Raw genomic sequence first — 20,312 nt, 5'->3', positions numbered from 1 at the left:
TTCCTGCCTTTTCCATATGGTGCTATCTTGTGGGTGGGCTAACTGGCACTAGTATACCACAGAGCTAATTAGCCTGCCCAAAGCAGCTACACTACTTCTGGTGTAGGAGGCAGCCCACACAGAATAATGCAGTGGAGACAGTAAAGCTACTGCACAGTCACAGCCTGTATGTGCTTTTCCATTTGGCACAAAAGGATCTAATGGCTATATTGTAGGGACTGATTCTCCATTCCCTTGCACCTCATCCCTTCATCTATATGACTGCAAAAGTAGCACCATGTGATTGTAGAATCCAGTCAGTTCTGAATGTAAGCATTTTGTTCCCACTTTGCACATGTATACAGCAAGAAAGAAACAGGGCCTTGGTTGAATTTTCAACCTCTTCAATTTGTTGCATATCTAATTCCATAATGCAAGTCAGGTTATATTATTTAGGATACTGGCCAACCTCTTAGGTTTTTGCAACTGTTTAACACACACAAAATATGTGAATAGAAGGTAAAAAATGACTGATGTAGTGTATTTGGAGACAATAAATTTATTTGTTTAAAGTTCAATCAAATAAGATGACCCTTTCTTTTCTTCTTCTTTTTTAATAAGTGCAATTTAGTTTGCAGTCCTCCCTGCAAAGGGTTAATTGAAGCAAATAAAGTTCTTAAATTGTTAATAATCCTCCCAATTTGATCTTGTTCTTTTTCCCCCTCAAGCAGTAAGAGGATAAGTGCGAGTGATAGCCAGATTTATAAATTATTTCTTGCGAGCTGAATGCTTTAAAAGGGAATATAAAAATCTGCTATGTGTCAGGCGATCCATGGAGGCATTAGCAAGCGTGGCTGATTCTCAGTCCCCTGAAAGCAGGAGCGATAATTTGTAAATCTAGGAACTGTACGTGGAGAATGGTAATTTGTCATTAGTAAGATTAACATGATCAAGGGAATAGAATAGATTATTTACATATAAAATACAGAAGATCATTGATGCAGGAGCAGTGAATAAATACATTTTGATAAAATTAAGTCAATATTTTCAGGAATCAAAACAACAGTTTTTAACTGTCACATAACATTGGAGCTTATCTTTTATGTTCTGTAAAATGTATTGCCTGTTTGAGAATGGTTATATAGATGAATTTTTTGGCCTGGCCTTCTTTGTTTAATCTACCTGTAGAGCAATCTTTTTGAAACACTGTAGATTTAGCCACAAATTACTTTTCTTAGTTCCTCCAGAGTGAAATACTACTTAAGATGTAGAGTATCTTGGCACTCATATACTATTTAAAGGGACCTGACATTTTTATTATTTTGGTTTCATATTCTAGTTAATTTTTTTTGTTCAAATAGATTTGCCTTCTTGCAGGGAGAAACTATCACAAATAATTTAATACATTTTGATCATGTTTTCACTGCTGACTGAATTACAGTTGCCGACACAGTTCATTTACTTATACAAACTGTTCTTATGCTTACACTGTTGTTTAAAAATGCAATGCTATCAGGTGAAAAACATTGTATGAAGATAGGAAGCTATTACCCTGACCACTAAACAACACAGAATGAAATATCAATTGGTATGTTCTTAAATAAGATTTTAAAATTCTCCATTTGCAGTGACTTGTAGCTACTAACGATAAGTGGATCTAATCTACTTTTTAATTTTCTGAAAGTCTTTTCTTCTCTTTTTTAGAAACCAATGCCAACACCAGTGTCTAAAGAGTTGAAGCAAATTGTTTAAAGAATATTGCTCATAGCCAAGTATTATTTGAGGCAATAAGTGACTTTTGTGGGTGACTGAACACTGAAGCAAAGCTGTGGGGTTTTGTAACATAGACACTGTTTATTTGCAACAAGATTTCTCTGACACAGATGTCTCTACAAATGTAGTCCCTCATCCTGCCAACATGAACATGGGTAACTTTACACACATATGTAAACCCAGTGAATTCAGTGGGATGGTTCATATGTATAAAATTACTTGTTTGTAGACTTGTTTGTAGGACTGGGGTCCTGTGGACTTCAATCACCAACTCATGAGAGAAAAAATTATATTTATACTTTGAGTGAAAAAATGCAATTCAGTTAGAGTTATGGAATTGCTACTAGTATTTCCATAATACAAAGCAAAAGAAAATACAACAAACCAGAACATAATATTGCTTTTATAATACTACGTGGTTTGAAAGTTTTCTGCCGTAGGTTGCTTAGACTTCCAGTGGGATCATATGAGGGCTTTGCTTAGGTGAATAATTTTTTTGGCAAGGGCAAACAAATGAATATTTGCTTAAGGGAGTGCTGTACTAGAAGAGGGAGAAGACCAGAATTTCAAAAATGTAGGTGTGCATTACTATGGTGAAAGTCATTATTATTTTGAATAAAATCACAGTAATCTTATGTAATCGCATAAATCATCACAGCCGACACACCTGCACGAATCGGTCATGACCGCACACTAGCTGACCACTCTTCTGTCCAATGAAAGCTGCAAATCTCACATATAAACATAATTTAAAGTAATTCTAAGTGAAATATTGAATATCAAAGTGCCAGGGAGACCTTGAGCATAGGGAAATGTGCCTATATGTACACTCCAGAAGATCCTAAATTGGTGGAGGAAGGCTAATTTCCTACTCTCCAGGTTTATTATACAGCTTAACTACAATAGTGAAGGCCCGGCCACTAGAAAAATCTGAGACGTTCCATACAAAGCAATGTTAGAAGTATTCATCAAGCAGCTTCCTACAGATTTTGTTTTTTGCTTTGACCCATATGTATTTTAAAATAATCATTGAAAACAAGGTCTCTTTATTTCTCTGAGAAGAAAAGCACACCTCTCACATCTGATTGTTGACTGTAAGCCATCTTGAAATCAGAATAAAGGCTGGGCAATTTTATAGAAGTCTGAGGGAATTTGGTAAGTGTCAGCTGGGTGCCTAACAGGCGCTTTTGAAAATGCCAGGCATGATTTTTCACCCTTACTATAACTTACTATAACATTTCTAATGAGAAATATTACAATCTAACTTACAGAGATACAGATCTATGGTAACACTTCAAATTAAGTGTCTCAAATGAATAATTACTTTCACAAACTAAAGATTTGAATTTAATAGAATAGTTATTGTGTGTTAATTAAAGATTATTAAAATCATATTTTTGAGGAAGTTTAATAACTGTGCAAGAGATATGAAGATAAAACTAGGAGATACATATCTTGTGCTTTCTTGTTAAACCTCAATTAATATTGGTATTCATTTAACGTATATGTATTTTCCCATTTTATATAACTTATATTTGTGAACTGTACAAACAAAGATTTGAAAGTATTACAGTATGACTTTGGCATAGATTTATAAGACAAAATCCTGGCCAGACTGAAATCAATGGCAAATCTCTCACAAACTATAATAGGGTCAGGATTTCATCTTCATAACTTAGAGAAATAATTCTGAGTTCATGTAGCCTATTTCCTTCCAGATGTAGGACTGAATCAGTTTTTTACTGAATCTAATTTTCAATCACTTAATTGATGGAGCTTTCTCCAGTTTGCTTGAGAGACTTCAAAGGTTGTTACAGGCAGGAAAGATTTGCTGTTGTTCTGCTTAACACACGTTTAAAATTTCACCCCATTTCTTCCATTATCTCCTGTACCACATCTTCATCACTGTAATTTACACATTTCAAATATGAGAACTAGCCTAAACCAAATGTATTAATTCAAATATTTCTAATAGTTCTGATTTTTGTTTACTCCTAAATACTCCTAGGATTTCCGTGGGCTGTGTTTAGCATTGTTATGCCTGTTATCTAGTAATACAAAGTTAATATACAATTGGTATAGGGGCAAATCCAGGATTTCTCAAAGGCGGGGCGTGTAGTAGCAGCAGCCTACAGTGCAGGGGCTGGTGTACTCCTTGCTCCCAGCTACCTCTTCCCCTCCCCCCTCTCCCCCTACCCCATGTTTTTAAGTTCCTAAGGCAGGTGGAAATCCCTCCTTCCTACTCAGGACACGTCTACTCCTTTTTTCCTCTTCCACCCAACTCCCCTGACTGCCACTGTTGCTCTCTCTGCTGCTTGAGGTGGGGAAACTTGACAGCTAACTAGGCTGAGCGGGACTGGGCCCAGCTGGGGAGGGACAATGATAGAAGCATGATGGAAGAATAGTCCCCCCTGCCCCTGCCGGGAGTAGGCATAGGGAAGTGGAACCCTTCCCCCCACCTCTCCGTTTTCCATCCTTGCTGCCATTGTTGTCATCCCCAGCTGAGCCCAGTCCCTGTGCAGTGGGCAGGATTGGCTCTTGTGCTTCCTTGTCCATGGACAGTAGAGAAAGTTGGGGGGGGGAGAGGAGAGGGGGAAAGGTGGAGAGGGGTGTGCCCTTGGGGAAGGTGAAGAGAGGGAGGATTTTTACCTGCTTTAAGGACTTTAAAAAGTTTCCAGATGCTCCTGGGGTGTGGTACAATCCAAAATAGGGGCTCAGCCATGTCACTGCACCCACTCTGGATCCACCTCTGAATTGGTGTAAAATATTTTCAGAGCTGAAGAGTAATATTTTGCATGCATATTACCTGGACTAAATAATGATACAAGGTTCTTGAAAATGACGAATTCGGCCCTAAGGATTCTACTTATTACTGTGGATCTACTCCACTATAAATGAAATCAGAATCTGAACTATTCAAAACTATTACAAAACAGAGAACATGTACATTGCAAAGGACTAAATTTTTCAGGCTCAAGTGAATGCATTTGTTTGCATGCATTTAGGTTTAGAAGTTAATATATTTTAGTTAAAAGAAAGGCGTTATATCTAATCTCTATAGACTTTAGTAAAATATTTGATATCATCTCATATTGGAAATCAGTAGCTAAAATAGAAAAGATGGATTTGAACAAGAAATGTAAGTTGGATAAAGAAATGGTTGACGGAAACATGACAGTGGGTTGTAGTGGAGGAGCTATTAAGATAGAGGGTGGGCCCTTTTCAACATTTGCTACGTAAAAAAAATCTGTTCCTTAGGTCAAAATGATTCTGTTTAGAAATGTAAGTTAATTTATAATAATATTGTTTATAAACTGCATACAAGATTAAAACATAAACAAACAATTTTGATATTACTGTAGTGTAATATTGCAGTTGACTTGATATGAGTTTTTTGGGGGGATTTCCAGTTCACAATATTTTCAAGATTTTGACTTATATCCAGACTATGAATTGGAAAAAGAATACTGAAATCATGGAAGTTCTTATCTAATGGGAATATTGCTTCATCTCAGCTCTGCTAACCACATTACTTTTCACTCCATTTCTTATACAGCTGTCTTATGGTAAAACAGGTCTGGTAAAAAATCTGTTAACTATTTTGTGAAGAAGAATTGGGTTTCTGAAATTGAAAGTCATTTCCAACAAACGTTTAGTTTTGATAATGACAAGTTTTGGTCAAAAAAGTGAATTCCTCAAAACAAAAATATTTCAGTTTGGAAGTACCTCTGTGGTGCTTCTTGGGAGCTGTTGCTCATTTGCCACATGTCCACGTTGGCTAGGTACAGACATCCAAAAAGCCCAAGGTGGGATTGATTTAAGTAATGCAGTTTTCTGTAAGTGGCATAGTTTATATCAGCAGTGAACAGACCACACATTCACCCTTTGTTGGGAGGTGAAAATCTTAGACTGGGTCCTGCCATTTTTAAACCAGTCTGTGTGTGCTGAACTTCTCTTCTGTTACAGGTATAGATTGACTTCCAATCACTTATACTGTTACATGTGCAACAGCTGTACCTGACCATGGTCTTCTATAGTTGGACTCCCTGGCTGGACTACATCTACCATGATGAACTCTCCTCTCTCAGGCCAGGTACAGGCATTAAACTTTTAATGTTATAAGTGATCAGAAACCAGCCTATACTTGTAAGAGAACAGAAGATAGGCACACAAAACTGATCTATACCTGTAACATAACAGAAGTTCAGCACACACAGATTGGTTTAAAAATGGCAGAACCTGGTCTAAGATTTGCCCCCCTGACCAAAGGGCAAATGTGTGTTCTGTCCGCTACTGATCTAAACTATATCACTTCCAGAAAACTCTGTAACTTAGATTAATTCTACCTTGGGCTTTCTGAATGGCTGTACCTAGCCTCAGAGTTGCAGGTCTACCAGGGTTACCAGATGGCAAAGCAGAATGGGAACTTGAGGCACCCAATCTACAGGACCTGTGAGGAAAGCAGTAATATTTCCAAATTAAATTGTGTGCGCATTTTTCTGCAAATATTTCAGCATTCTGCTGAAAACCCCAGTTTCCTATGGGAAATTCTAGTTAAAAGTATTTTTCTTTTTTGTCAAAACATTCCACAGAATTTTTTTTCTAATAAAAAGTTGGGAGTGAAAGCAGAGCTCTGTACTAATTTGCACCATATCTGCCATGTTAAATGTAGTTGTGCCAGATGGCTAATATCTTCAAGTATTTGCCTGTGAACGGAAACATTTCTGCCAAATTTGGATTGGGGGAAGCATATAATTTTTCTAAGGTTGTATAAAGTATATGTAACATTTTAACTTAAATATACAGGAAAAAAATCACTTGTAATTTGGGGTGTGGAGTGTAATGACATAGAAGACAAAGATAATAAATATATATATAGTTTTATTAACCTATAAGAAGGACATCCCTCAACATCACCCGGTCAGAAAAACATATTGTTCATACAGCTCTAATGGTGGCTGTTAATAGCCCTTTCTTCTCTTTCCTTCTTTTTCTCATTTAATCTTTTAGAACATTTTCCTCTTTAAAAACAACCTTATATTGTCAGTTGAAGAGAATGAAGATCAAAAAGAGCCACAGAAGAAAGGTGTGAAGATAATGTAAAAACTGATCCAATTATGGTTTTAGACTGAGCTGGCCCTTTACAGGGAGTTAGGCTCAGCCTTACCTAAGAGGGATCAGGTACTCTTTCTCAGTTGGGAAAGAATGATTGGGTGAGTTGGATTAATGAGCAGACTCAGCTGTATAGGAGTGGGAGAGCTTCTTAAATAGACTGGGAGAGCTGTGTGGAAAGGAGACAAAGTAAGGGGTCTGGGTTGATCTCGCATATGAGAAGCACTAGGCAGAGTATAAAATGGCTACACTTGGCTTAGGGAAGGACTAGAAACATGTGCAGAGGGAGCCAGAAATAAGGGTAATACCTCCTGGTCAGTGTTTCTGAGAAGAAAGGAGAACTGAGGAGATAAGAGAAAAAGGAAAGTCTCAGGCTTGGGCAGAAATTACTGGGCTTGTATCTTAGGTCATGTCTATGGGATAGACTGAAGTTAAACTAACAAGCTAGCTTAGCTGAGCTACCAGGGGTACTGGGCATAGTCTAGCCATGGTGATATGCAGCTCTGTTTCTGCTGCTGGCAAGATAAAATAGCTACCTCAGCAAAGAAGCTACAGAAGCTTCTGTATCTGTGACAGGCTACACACTACACAACAGCCTGGACTGTACCTGCACTCTTTATCTGGGTCATTTGAATGTCAGTGAGGGATGGAGGGGGAAGCAATTTAGTTTCAGCTCAGGAGTGGAAAATCGAGTTGATTATTACTATTTTGTGCTTCAATTGTTTGGGTTGTTGCTACCTTGGAAGGGTTGGCATCACATAGTGCATCTACATGTGCACTTTACTGTGGAGTAGATTAATTACCTCTGCAGTAAAGTGTCACAGTCTACATGTGCACCAGTATTAGGCCACAGTACACTAATTAACTCCATTGTAGGATAGTTAGAAAAAGCCACTGATAAGCTTGCTTATGGTAAAGCCCCAGGTACAGATTGCATGCCAGCTGAAGTTATTAAGTGCAGGAAGTATGTCCTCCTTTTCCATCTACATGAGTGAATATGTGTGTGTTGGAGAGAAGGTGAAGTTCCTTGAGACATGAAGGACGCAAATATAGTCACTCTGTACAGAAACAAAGGTGATATGAGCAACTGCAATAACTATTGTGGTATATCCTTAGTTTCCATTATTGGGAAGCTGTTCACCAAAGTCATACTGTTAAGACTGCAGACCCTTGCAGACAGTTTACCCTAAGTCTCAATGTGGTTTCAGATATGGTGGATCCATGATGGATATGACATTCTTCTTGAGACAGCTACAAGAAAAAGTGCCATGAAAAAAGGAAATCTTTGTACAGCCCTCCTAAACTCCTGAGCATCATAATGTCCATCATGTCAGTATGCGTGGAACAGTGCCGTTTGATGGGTCATATTTGGAAGAATTTAAAATCAAGAGTGCTGTTGAACAGGGCTGTGTCCTAACTCCATGCTTTTGGGGATTTTCTTTGCTGTTCTATTCAAATATGCATTCAATGGATGTTCAGAAGGAGTATACCTTTGGATCAGATCCGATGGGAAACACTTTAACTTTGCTCATCTCGAAGTGAAAATAAACAAGAAGTTGTTGTCCATGAAATGCTCTTTGCTGATGTTACAGCAATTGTTATTCAGAAGCAGGACTGCAAAAGTCTCATGGATCGCCTTTCTCACGCTAGTGACACTATTGGTTTGACTATTAGCCTAAAGAAGACAGTAGTCATGGGTCAACAAGTTGATAGCACTCCTGAAGATAGAATAAATGATGAAACAATTGCTGGAAGTGGTTGAAAAATTCAATTACTTTGGCCTACCTTCTCGCAAAATTTTGGCTTGGAAGCCAAAATTAACACTCACATTGGAAAGGCAAGCAATGCCATGGCTAAACTTCAAAAGAGAGTTTGGAAAAACACAGATGACTGTCTACAGTGCTTGCGTACTTACCTATCTATTGCATAGCAGTGAAACATGGACTCCTTAAGCAAAGGAAGAAAGAAAACTGAACAGTTTCCATCTTTGATGTCTCTGCTGTATCTTGGGCATAATATAGCATGACAAAATCTCCAACTTCGCTGTTCTGGAATGAGCCAAGCTACCCAGTATGTTCATGCTCCTGAGACAGAGACACCTCCACTGGTTAGGTCAAGTTGTTTTGAGATGGAGAGGGTCAATAATGAACTAGAGAAGAGGCATCAGAAGCGGGCAAGAGAAAATGGTACAACTTGCTGGAAAGCCTGCTTGTTGCACATCAGTCTCAGCCACTCAAAAAGCTGTGGTGGTACCTGTTAACTCACCAATGGTGCAATCTCCATGGTCTCCTGAGACTGACAGCTGCCAATGATGATATTGAGGATAGTATTGTTGGGGGCAGTACTGTCTTATGGACGAGTACTTTGCTGTGCTGAAACGCACGTGTAGACAGTGACTGGGGAAGTAAGTTGAACCTGGTCAGCTCAGCCAGCCGGGTGCCTGCTCTGCCCCAGGTCAAATTGCTACTGCCCCAGGCACAGATGTAGACACTGTGCCTGGGAGTTGTTGACTCTGGTGTGAACTGCTATGGAGTTTATTGCATTGTATTAATTGTATAAGTAGATGCACCCACAGTATTGTTGGCAGGAAAGCCAGTCACCACCATATCTGCGGATCAAAAGGCTGTGTTTTGGCATGCCACAAGGAGGGTCCTGGCAATAGTAAAACTACCCTAATATTTTCCCATCAGGGATTATAACTACACACATTTCTATTACTCACTTGTATCAGCAAATTAGAGTTTAGGTTGCTAGTAACTTGAATTGCAGTAGATGCCAGAAGTCTCCACTGTGGCTAAGGACTCAATTTTCTTAGTCATGGTACAAACATAGAACAAAAAGATGGCCAAAGAGATTACCATTTAAATGGTAACTGTCAGGATAGATGTGCACCACTCTAGAAGGTGCTCTAGGATGCTTTGAGCCTTAGACAGACTGCCTCCTACAGTGTGGAGGAGTCATGATGCTCTGTATTTTGAGTAGAGGACTATAGTGGTAATAGTTATAATTTAAAAATACTTCCTAATATAGAGGAAGTTGGTAATTAGATGGTCCCTCAGGTAAGTAGCCATCAGTCAGTTAGAGCCAGACAGGGTATACAGAGGTTGCACACTGCTCCACAGTTCAAGTTGTTCTTTTCATTCATGTATACCCATGTTTATGGAACCCAAAGATCACTATAAGGGTGTCCTGCCTCTCAGTTCCTGCCATCCCCACAGAATCTAAGGCAGTAGTTCTGGAAACCATTATTGTGATTATGCCTACTCTGTATGCACATTCATGCAGGGAAGGACTCTAATTAGAGGCCCATGAGCTGTGAGGTACCCAATGAATCCTGTTCAGAGAGAATCATATAACATTGTTTTTCTCTTTTGGACAGGGGACATTTTGGTTTCTGTTTTATATTAAAACACTCAAATCTCAAAGCCAGGTCTACTGAATTTCACCTGGCTCATGTCAAATCCATGCAAACCCTGAGTTTTATATGGTTTAGGAACAAAACCATATATCAGCTGTGAATGACTTGAAAGGCTGAACTCTAGTGAACTTTTAGACAAATGGGCTAAGTTTTGAACTTAAAGGAAATATGAAACCAGGTGAGTTTTGTCTGGCTTTTTTAGAGGTTCATAAGTTCTGTACAGATCTGCAATGTTGCCAATTTTTACCATTCTCCCACGCATATTGCAATATTTAGTGCTTTTTCTTAAAGACAGCTCCTGAATTCAAGTGACCACGTGACAATCTCATATATTGTTAAAAAAATAGGAATGTTTCCAGTTTTTTCAGTTGTGGTGAAAAGCCCAAAAGTCTGACTCAAAGTGCACCCAACTGCTCCAAAACTTGAAAGTTAACAAAAAGAATAAAATATCTATTACTATGGTTTTTAACAACATGATTTTATAGTATTGACAAGTAACTTTTAATTAGAATATTACTGATGTTGGAATTACTTCAGTTTGGCTGTTTCTGCATTCTTACCAGAAGACTCTTTCTTCTTTTTATTGATTCCATACACACACACACACACACACACACACACACACACACACACAGAGTAAAAGCCACGTTAACCGGCACTTCATTAACCGGCATGCTCTATTAACTGGCATGCCGGTTGACACCGGTCAATACCGCAAAAATGAAACTGGAAGTGGGACTTCCAGTTTTGTTGAATCCCACAGCCTGGGGCAAAGCAGCCTGTGCGGAGCCCCCCCAGCACACTGACACCAGGGGAGGGGCAGGTGGAGTGGCATAGTTAATCTGCGATGTGGACATGGCAGGAGGGGCGTCTTTGCCCAACCAGGCAAAGACACCTCTCAGATAACTGGTACATTTGGTTATCTGGTGCCCCACATTTCGCATGGGTGCTGGATAACAGAGCTTTTGCTGTGTGTACTCAGTTGTATATCCTCCAGGTGATAGGGCTGAAGCAAAACCATGAGCTCTACATACTGCTAATGGTTGAAAGAACTCAGACCTGGATCTAAACTTGAGTGTTGTGGCTATGTCTCTATGAAAAGTTAAAATAAAAACCTGGATCCAAATAGGTATTTCTAGATTTCTTGGAGTGTGAGGATCAAAATCCAAGGGTAGGTTTGAAGCTTGTGATATAGGTTCATCTTCAGTATCTTGCTTTCCTCCTGAGTTTTCTTTAGCAGCCACAGTTTTTCTTTGAAAGCTACAAATCATAGAATCACAGAAAATTAGGGTTGGAAGGGACCTCAGGAAGCCATCTAGTCCAACCCTCTGTTCAAAGCAGGACCCTCTTCAACTAGATCATCTCAGCCAAAGCTTTGTCTAGCTGGGTCTTAAAAACTTCACAGGAAGTGCCATGTGTTAGACTGATCCTACCAACCCAACAGCCATTAGCTGGTGGGTCAGGAGGGTGGAAGATCAAGCTCCAATTTGGAGCTCATCCAGGGAGAGAGGCTGGGTCTCTGCAGCCTCTTGCTCTAGCTTCACCCCCATTCCCCAGCTCCCGTGTTGACTCAGAATGGGAGGAGGAGAAGACAGGAGAGTGAGGTCCATTCTGGGGTTCCCCCAGCTGCACTGGAGTTGGGGAGTGGGTGGATTAGAGCCCCTCACCAATAAAATCCATCCTCCCCACCCTCCAACTCTGGCTGGACAACTCTCAGAATGAGCTCCCTTTGCTCCTCCCTCCCACTCCCATTCTGAAAATAGTGTTGGGAGAAAGGGTTGGGTGGTGTCAGTCTAGCCCTACTTCCAGCAAGCACAGACAGAAGTTACTGAGGGTGTTCAAATTTGGAGTGCTGTCATCTGAAACCTCATGTAATGAGGGTTCAGATTTTTGCAGGAGTGGGCCTTTTTAAAGCACTTTGCAGCCATGCATTTGTGTTTGGTCATGGCTGTAGAGCTCTTTCAGGGGCCAGATCAGGTGAAAATTTTCACTTCTGTCTGTGACTTAAGTTCTCCAAGCACTGAGGCAGTGCAAAGCTCCCTTTTAATTTTCTATACAGTAAATTAATAGGCTTAGGTACTCTGCCTATGAAGCACACCTCTTTTTTCTTAGTTTATTTGGATGATACTACCATTCCTTTTGTGCCCCCATTGAGTAATTGTTACAGATTTGAGTTGCTTATGCTCAGAGGTAAGTTAATTTCATGCCAAAGTCAGGGAGTTTCCTTGGTATCAAAGAGCCTCATAATTTTACAATAATACAGGTCATAGACCAAAAATCCACCTGAATATACCATATTTCTTCCCTGAATTTTAGTCAAAGATGATGCTAATGCTTCTAGAAAATCCTGCTGTATGTTATATGTTCACACTAACAGAAAACAACATTAGCCAGCAGAGACTGCTTTGGCAAGGCACTGACAGAGGGTTTCATTAGCTGGGAATATTAATGATATCTTCATGCTATTTAATTTGGAAGTTATTAATGTTAATAGTCAAGTATTAGTCACCTTTTCTGAAATAAGCCAAACTGGTTATTATAAACTTCCCATTTAGTTAATGAAATAATGTTAGGTGTTTTGTTGTACAGTTATATTCCTCCCCTTTTCTTTTCTTTTTTTTTTTTTTAAAGGAAATGTAAGTCTGCCTGATTGTTCAGGAATAAGAACTCTTCACAATAACACAGGTCTTAAAGTGCTATATTTTGGTAAAGGAGTACAAATTACTTAGTGGGTACATCTACATGAGACTTTACTGAGCAGCTGACTAATTAGTTGGGCAGTAAATGTCATGCCTTTACATGTGTGCCCTATTAGGCCAGAGTGAACTGATTTAGTCTGCTTGTAAATACTTGCCAATGTGTGTACTGTTCTGCTGGCTAGCCCCATGCTAAAGCACCCTCATGCACCAGCCAGCCCCTCTGCAGTATGTTGAGTTGGGGATAGCAGCCACAGGCTGGCTGGCTGACCCCCTGGACCATTGCCATCTAGGGCTGCTCCAACCCAGCTCAACATGTTGAGTATTAATAAACACCAGAGCTTATTGCAAATGGTGGAAGGTTCTTTAAGTAGATGTGATATCTTTTATTAGACCAACTGAGTAGTTGGAAAAATTTTCTTGGCAAGCTTTCGGGTGCAGTCACTCTTCTTCAGGCATGGGGAGTCTCTACTGTTCTGAGACTCCAAGAAATGAAAGAAGCTAAAAGTGTGCCAGGATGTCAGTGAAAATGTAAATAGGTAGAATTAGAAAGAAAAAACGGTGATTATTCATGCACATTAACTGTATGTGTAAACATGCCCACTATCTCCTAAATTAAGTAGCTTAAGATTGGATGTGGTTTGATCTTTCCTGAACTGTTATTTTAAGAACCTTATAAGGGTATGATTTGAACCTCAGAATAAAAAACATCTGGCTATCTAGGTGTGCTGGCCAGATGACAAATGATAATTCAAACTTCAACCAGTTTTCCCCTTATTATTTTTAGTAATGTTGCTACAAAATTATTTGGTACTTGAATTGGCAATCAGTTTTATACTTGGTAAATAGCATCAAAAGAAACAGAATGCAAAGGAACTTGAAAATATACGGATTAATTCTGCTTGAATTCAGATACAGGAGAGTTAAAATTTTCTAGGGTGATAGGACTTGCACCTTTTCAATTGTTCATATTCCATGACTGGGATTGAATCAGCAATGCAGACCTTTAGAAGCACCAATTTTGTAATCAGTCACTTAGAGCAAAGTGGTCCACCTTGATTTTTAATAGGTGGTGAGAATCTATAGCTTCCACTGACTCCAATGGGATGTGTTGGTAGCCTGCAGTTCTGAAAATCAGGTCACTGTAGTAAATACTGACTTGTACCTTACAGATCCCTCCCAATGTGCCAGCTTCACAACACTGGAAAGTCCTTTAATAGAGGTGATAGCAGTGCTGTCTTTCATAAGTATTTACTTTTTCTTGAAAAGCCCCAGGATTTTAAAACAACAGAGATGCAAATGTGTGTACTGTATGCATGGTTACAACTGATCTCTCAATGTAGCCTGGTAATCAAAAGTACAGATTGCTGTATGAAAGATTATGTGAAATGGTCACATTAAAAACCTTTATGTTGTAAAATATTTAATTATAAAGTGGTTTTAAAAAAAAAAAATCAAACAAATATTGTTAGGGTTATTAGGTATACACTCTTGCTAATGTTTCTATACTGTTTTCCCCCCAGAATGCACAGTACAAAGCTGGGATACATAGCATGTGCAGATTAAGGCAAATTACATATATATGAGGTTACATTTAATTACCTGGAATAGCCTTGTATGTTGAGTGAAAAACACAGTTTTCATCAACACCATATTAATTATTGCTGCCGAAAGCTGTAATTGACTACTGTGTTTTTCAGCTCATGAGTCAATGGTGACTAAATGTTTACTTTAGTGTTTCTAATTGCCTGAGCATAGCACTTGTTTTCCCTGAAAAATGTGTGTTCTAAGTTTCTTTTTCATTTTCATGCATACAACCCTACAGGGTTGTACATATATAGCTGAAAGCAGAACTTGGCTTCACATCTTCTGATGAAAACGATGGTAAAAATGGAATGATTGTGCAGGGAAGCACCCAAAGGGTGGTGGAGGGAGACAGCATGTCTGCAGAAGGAATAATCCCTTCAGGGGCATTAGACAGAAGATTGAGTTTACCTGATCACTTGCTGCACCTGTGTATAAGTTATAACAGTCTCTCCACAAGCGTCCTCTCCCAGTAGTAGCTCGTGTTTCTGTGGAGACCCCAATTTCTTACTCCAAGTAGAGTAATGCAAGCAGTGGCCTTACAAATTTCTCTAACCTGAGTATATCAGGGTGAAAGAAGCTTCCTATGCCATAATATCCCTCATTGACACAACTTACGCTCCGTCAAAGATTCACACCTACTGAAGTACAATATTTTGTCAGGTCTCTGCATATGAGCAAGGCAATCGAAACTTGTGTCCATACAAGGTAATAGCAGATCCTTGTTTCTGTTCAACATGACTGGTGTCTGATCCAGAATCTATTGCATATATGTAGGGCTGCACTTAAACATTTCTGTATCTACCATCTGCTCATCCAAGAGGAGTTTCCTAACCATTTGTTTTGCCAACCAACCAATGCATGAGCATAATTGTATCTACAGTTAACCTTATCTGAAAAATAACAATCATTTGCATAAGCATATTAGTTAATAGTTCACTACCAGGAAATTAAACTTACATGGAAACCTTGCAATCTGTTATTAACAAGCGTCACTGGAATTCCATTCTTTTTATTTATAAAGTTGGGAAAATCACCATTCATGGATATAGATATTAACACTGGTGGTGACCATTAGGATCATGCACTCAGATTTTCATAGTATAAACCATGGAATTTCATCCAGAATTTCCTGTACGTAGCTCAGCAGCTTGCAATTGAACAAGAGGGCATTCAACGCACAAGCCAGCTTATACTATGCTAATAAAATCATGTGGACCTAGGTTTTATTTTCATGCATGCAAGCAAGCATAAAGCAAATACAAAACTTTGAATAGTTTTGGCCAGTCTCATAGTACTGTATGAAAAAAGAAAATGTGTATTGATGTATTTAAACACATTTTGTATAAAAAAGAACAAATCACACAACTCAAAAAAATAGGCTAAATGAGATGAGATGACAATGAGCTTTTTGGGGGTTTTAAATGGAATACTTACACTGTGCTTTTGACAATTTTTTGTATAGAAGAGTAATTAAAATAATTTGCTGCACATGTCCTTTTGCTTGTTATGAGCATTTTCCAAGAATTTTTACTTGTAAGAATGCACTTTCAGTAATAATACCTCACTAGCAGGAACACTCTTCAATTTTGCAAACATGACTCTTTCACGCACAGTTTCATTCGTACCATTAGGATTTTTTTTTTACGTACATTGTACCATCAAGGGTTTTCCCTCCATTAATAACAATTAGCTGCTTTCTGGGTGCATCTACATGAGACGCTACATCGCTGTAGCAATGCACTGTGGCAACGTAGCTTGTTGCTATGGCAATGTAGCGTCAGCGGGCTCAAACCTGGGCACAAACTTTTTATAGTGCATCGCTATGGCATCATAGCTGCTAAAAATAACTGCGCCACTGGGACGGTGCAGTAACAGCTGTTACTGCGCCATCATTTAGTACTTCCTAAAGCAAGTACTAAATAATGGTGAAGTAAGAACTGTGCCATGGGGTTGAACCTTTTTTTTTTCTGATTTGTGTACAACCACAGGAAATTTCTAATTTTCTGCTGCTTTGATCAGCTGTGTGCTCATAGATTTTATTCTGGCTTCAAATATTATGATATAATGGTTGATTTAACAGTTTTAAGGGAGCATGGCTACGAGAGCAAGTGTCATGGCACGTGCGAAAGTGTGAAATGTTGACCTCTAGTGACTGTTACATAGAGAAAGGGATCCTATTATCAACTGGGTGGAATCACAATTAACTCAAGTTAATTGCAGAGTCCTGCAATTTTGGAGGTGAAAGGACCAATATTTCAATTCTGGTTAATTTGGGGTGTATGTCTTGTACAGCACATTCATTTATTAGGCACATGCAGTAAGGAAGGAAATCCAGAAATGCTTTCTTCATGTAGCCACTTTTCATGCGGGGGGGGGGGGGGGGGAGGGGTGTGTGTGTGATGTAATCTAGAGATGGAAATTCTTTGGAAACTGGACATTCCCCTGGCTAATAAAATTAGCACAGTATAGTACAGCGCTCTAAGCATGGGATTAATAGCGGGCAGCTCCTAAATTCTAATCTTATTCTATTTGCTGGATAATTTAATATATGTCACTTAACCTTTTAGTTGCCATCTTGTAAAACTGTGATAAAAATAATTTTGTTGAAAAGCAATTAGCTAATGTTTGTTCAGCACCTTGGGGGGGAAAGTGTAAAGCACTGTAAAAGTGCTAAATACTTTTAATTCTTGAATCCTAGTCATATAAAGAATTATTTATGATTATTCTTGTTAAATAAACTGTTAAGATGATAAAATACATGTTATTTGATTAACATGTAGTGGAGTATTTTGCACTTAGGGAGTGCGGAGGGATTTTGTGACTTGAGGTTGCCATAATTGGCATGCAACAAGTGAAAAGATACCATGGGGCAAATAGCATTTCCTGTGACTTCACTGCTTTTCTTCTCCTCTGTTCAGAATTTTATGCCTGTCACAGATGGGGGGAAAAATACTTCTTTGGATTAATTCCTTCATTTCTAGAATCAAAATCCTCTATTGAGAGTCAAAACCCATCTGGCATTTCAAAGTATGAGGCTGTGCTGTTTGGATTTCAGATTTTGCTGAAAGACATGCTAAAAAAAAGTCATGTAAATCAGCCAGTTCCCCATTGGCTGCATGTCTGAAAAGGATCAAGAGCAAAAGTTATTCCTTCCAAAGTCAATTGCGACTGATGCCCATTTAATTGATTCCAGAGCTTCTTTGTATAGACAGAACATAGGAATAATTTAAGTGTTTTGAGAGAAATACCCACTTCTTCCCAAGGCTTCTCCCTCTTGGAGACTCGCCACCACAAACATGGAGGACACGTAGATCTAAAGATCCATAATTTATGGAGGATAGCAGAATACCAAGCAGATCAAAAGTCTAGTGGGGTGGCTGTTGTCAAGCACTCAAACATTTAACTGATTGCACTTGTCAAAGAACTGTCGTATAGATCTGAGGGGACAAAGTTGGCCCTTCGTGTGCTGGTTTTCATCCCATAATTTTGAGAGTGTTCTTTGTGCCTTGTTTATTGCAGAGTATGATTAGATTTTAATTTAGCAGGCAAGGAATGTATCTTTCATGTGGCACGTCAGATGGGGCCCAGGGCTTTCTAGTGGGGATGGGGGATGGGGTTGGCTCTTGTTGTGATGCAGTGGAGAGTCCTGCTTTATTGCTCATCTTAAAATTCTGTTTATAAATAGGTCTTGCTAGTCTGGGGCATAATGATTTCAATAATTTGTGTTGTATAAATAAACAGGGCATTGTAAGCTTACTTGTTCAGGAATTGTCCCTGGCTTTAGTTTTGGCCACAGACTCCCAGAGGCCTGCAACCAATCTAGCTAGAGCATTTAAAGAAACAGTCCGTTTCCAAACTGAAGCCACCAGGAGACAAGGGAGGGTGAGAAGGAAGCTGAAGGGGGAAGCGAGTGTGGGTTTTGTCTCATAAAGTGCTTTCCAGCTGTTGATGAGAATGGGAAAGCTTTCTCAGTATTGTAGCTCTAGGTTACTAGTTCAAATGTAACTCACTTTGGTAGGAAGTGAAAACCATGGTCCCCATTTAATCGTTTTTAGGCATTCTCTTTGACATGGGGTGTTATTTAAAAGTGGTGCTATGGCTGTCAGGTTCAGCAGTCACCAAATACTGAAAGACCTTATACCAAGGGTGGGCAATTATTTTGGGTGGAGGGCCACTTACTGAGTTTTGGCAAGCCATCGAGGGCCACATGCCAGGCAGCCAGGGGCAGATACATATTGATTTTCTAATTTTTTTAGAGGCTCCATGAGCCGGATAGAATGACCTCATGTGCCTTATCTGGTCTGCAGGCTGCATTTTGCCCACCCCTGCCTTATACTCTCTTGAGGATAATTTTCCCAGGTCAGGGCTGAACTGAAGCTTGGGGCAGGGAGCCCTAGCTTTTTTCCTTCATCATGTGATAGTATCCTGTTGGCTACTTTTTGGGCTATAAACCCATCCTTCCTCACACAGGTTTCGCTAAGTATGATTTTATTCCTACAATCTCTTCTCCCAGCCTGTGAGCTACTCCACTTACCAGCCTGCCATTTATGGTAACCAGCGGATAGGTACTTCTCTACTTGGCCCTGTGTGATTTCATTAAAGGGTAAACACTGACCTCTGGATAAAGCCTGATGACCCACCCACTGGGGTACCTTTGGAGGAACAAGTGCTCTTTCCTCTTGCGTCTTTGGAAGGCTGCCAGGGAGGGCCAGTACCATGTCAAATCCTGGTGGCATGGCATGGGGAAATGTTTGCCTTCTGCCATTCCACAGAAGCTGGGTATAGCACAGAGCATGTCCCTGCTGGAGCTGCTGTAACCAACCTTTACTTCTTTCTGACTGGTTATGAGGGCATGGTCAAAACACAATCATTGCCTTTGAGAAAATAGGTCAAAATGATTTTTGCTAAGTTTCCACAGCACCAATCAGGTCACATGGCCAATATCACTAATTGCAAATCTAATGAGTTCAAAAGTTTATAGTCATGTGAAGATCTATGCAAAATGTCAGTTCCCTAACTTTAAATAAATCCCCTCAAATTAGTTTAAAATTTTCTAAAATTGCTCCAGGTTTTTAGTATCACAAGAGTTCTGCAACTTTGAAAAAAAAAAACAACTACATGGAACAAGCAATTTTGACTGAACATTTCAGATACCTCAGTCTTCAATTTACGTTTCAATACTATGTAGTTTATGTTAAGAACATAACGTCCTTTATAAAACAAAAATAATTTTGGTAAATATAAGCTAAACCGCTATTTTTGAATTCCTATCTTGTTCAAGGATTAATCTTTAAGTATTTCATTTGTCTTTGCATATCTTGAATTTGCTTATCATCTGAATATTGTCACTCAGTAGGTTAATGAATTATAACTAAAAGGCTGTCATTTGGAAAGTTTTGTTTTAAATTATCAAAATTAAAGAAATGGTTTCTTCTTTTTTAATGTGTATATAAAATTATTGCACTTCCCATTTAACAATGTAGCATTCATTCTCATTATCAGAATCATAAAAATGATTGAAGTGATGGTTCCTTTTTAAAATGCAGAGTGTTTCATGCCAGAAGTTCTGAGAAATTAAATTTGCCTTTTTCCTACTTGCAGGCATGAAGCCATTATATCTGTTTCTTTTATTTTTGTTTTTATACTTTTCCAGTTCCACTTTATTTCACTTTTCTCAACACTACCTCTGCTGTTTACAAGTGAGGAAATCACTAAAATTATTTTTTAGTGAAACAAAGAGGAATAAA

The sequence above is a fragment of the Alligator sinensis genome, unplaced genomic scaffold, assembly GCF_000455745.1.
Source record: "Alligator sinensis unplaced genomic scaffold, ASM45574v1 scaffold624_1, whole genome shotgun sequence".
NCBI lineage: Eukaryota > Metazoa > Chordata > Crocodylia > Alligatoridae > Alligator > Alligator sinensis.
The sequence above is the reverse complement of the archived record's forward strand: the minus strand, read 5'-3'. Positions refer to the sequence as shown.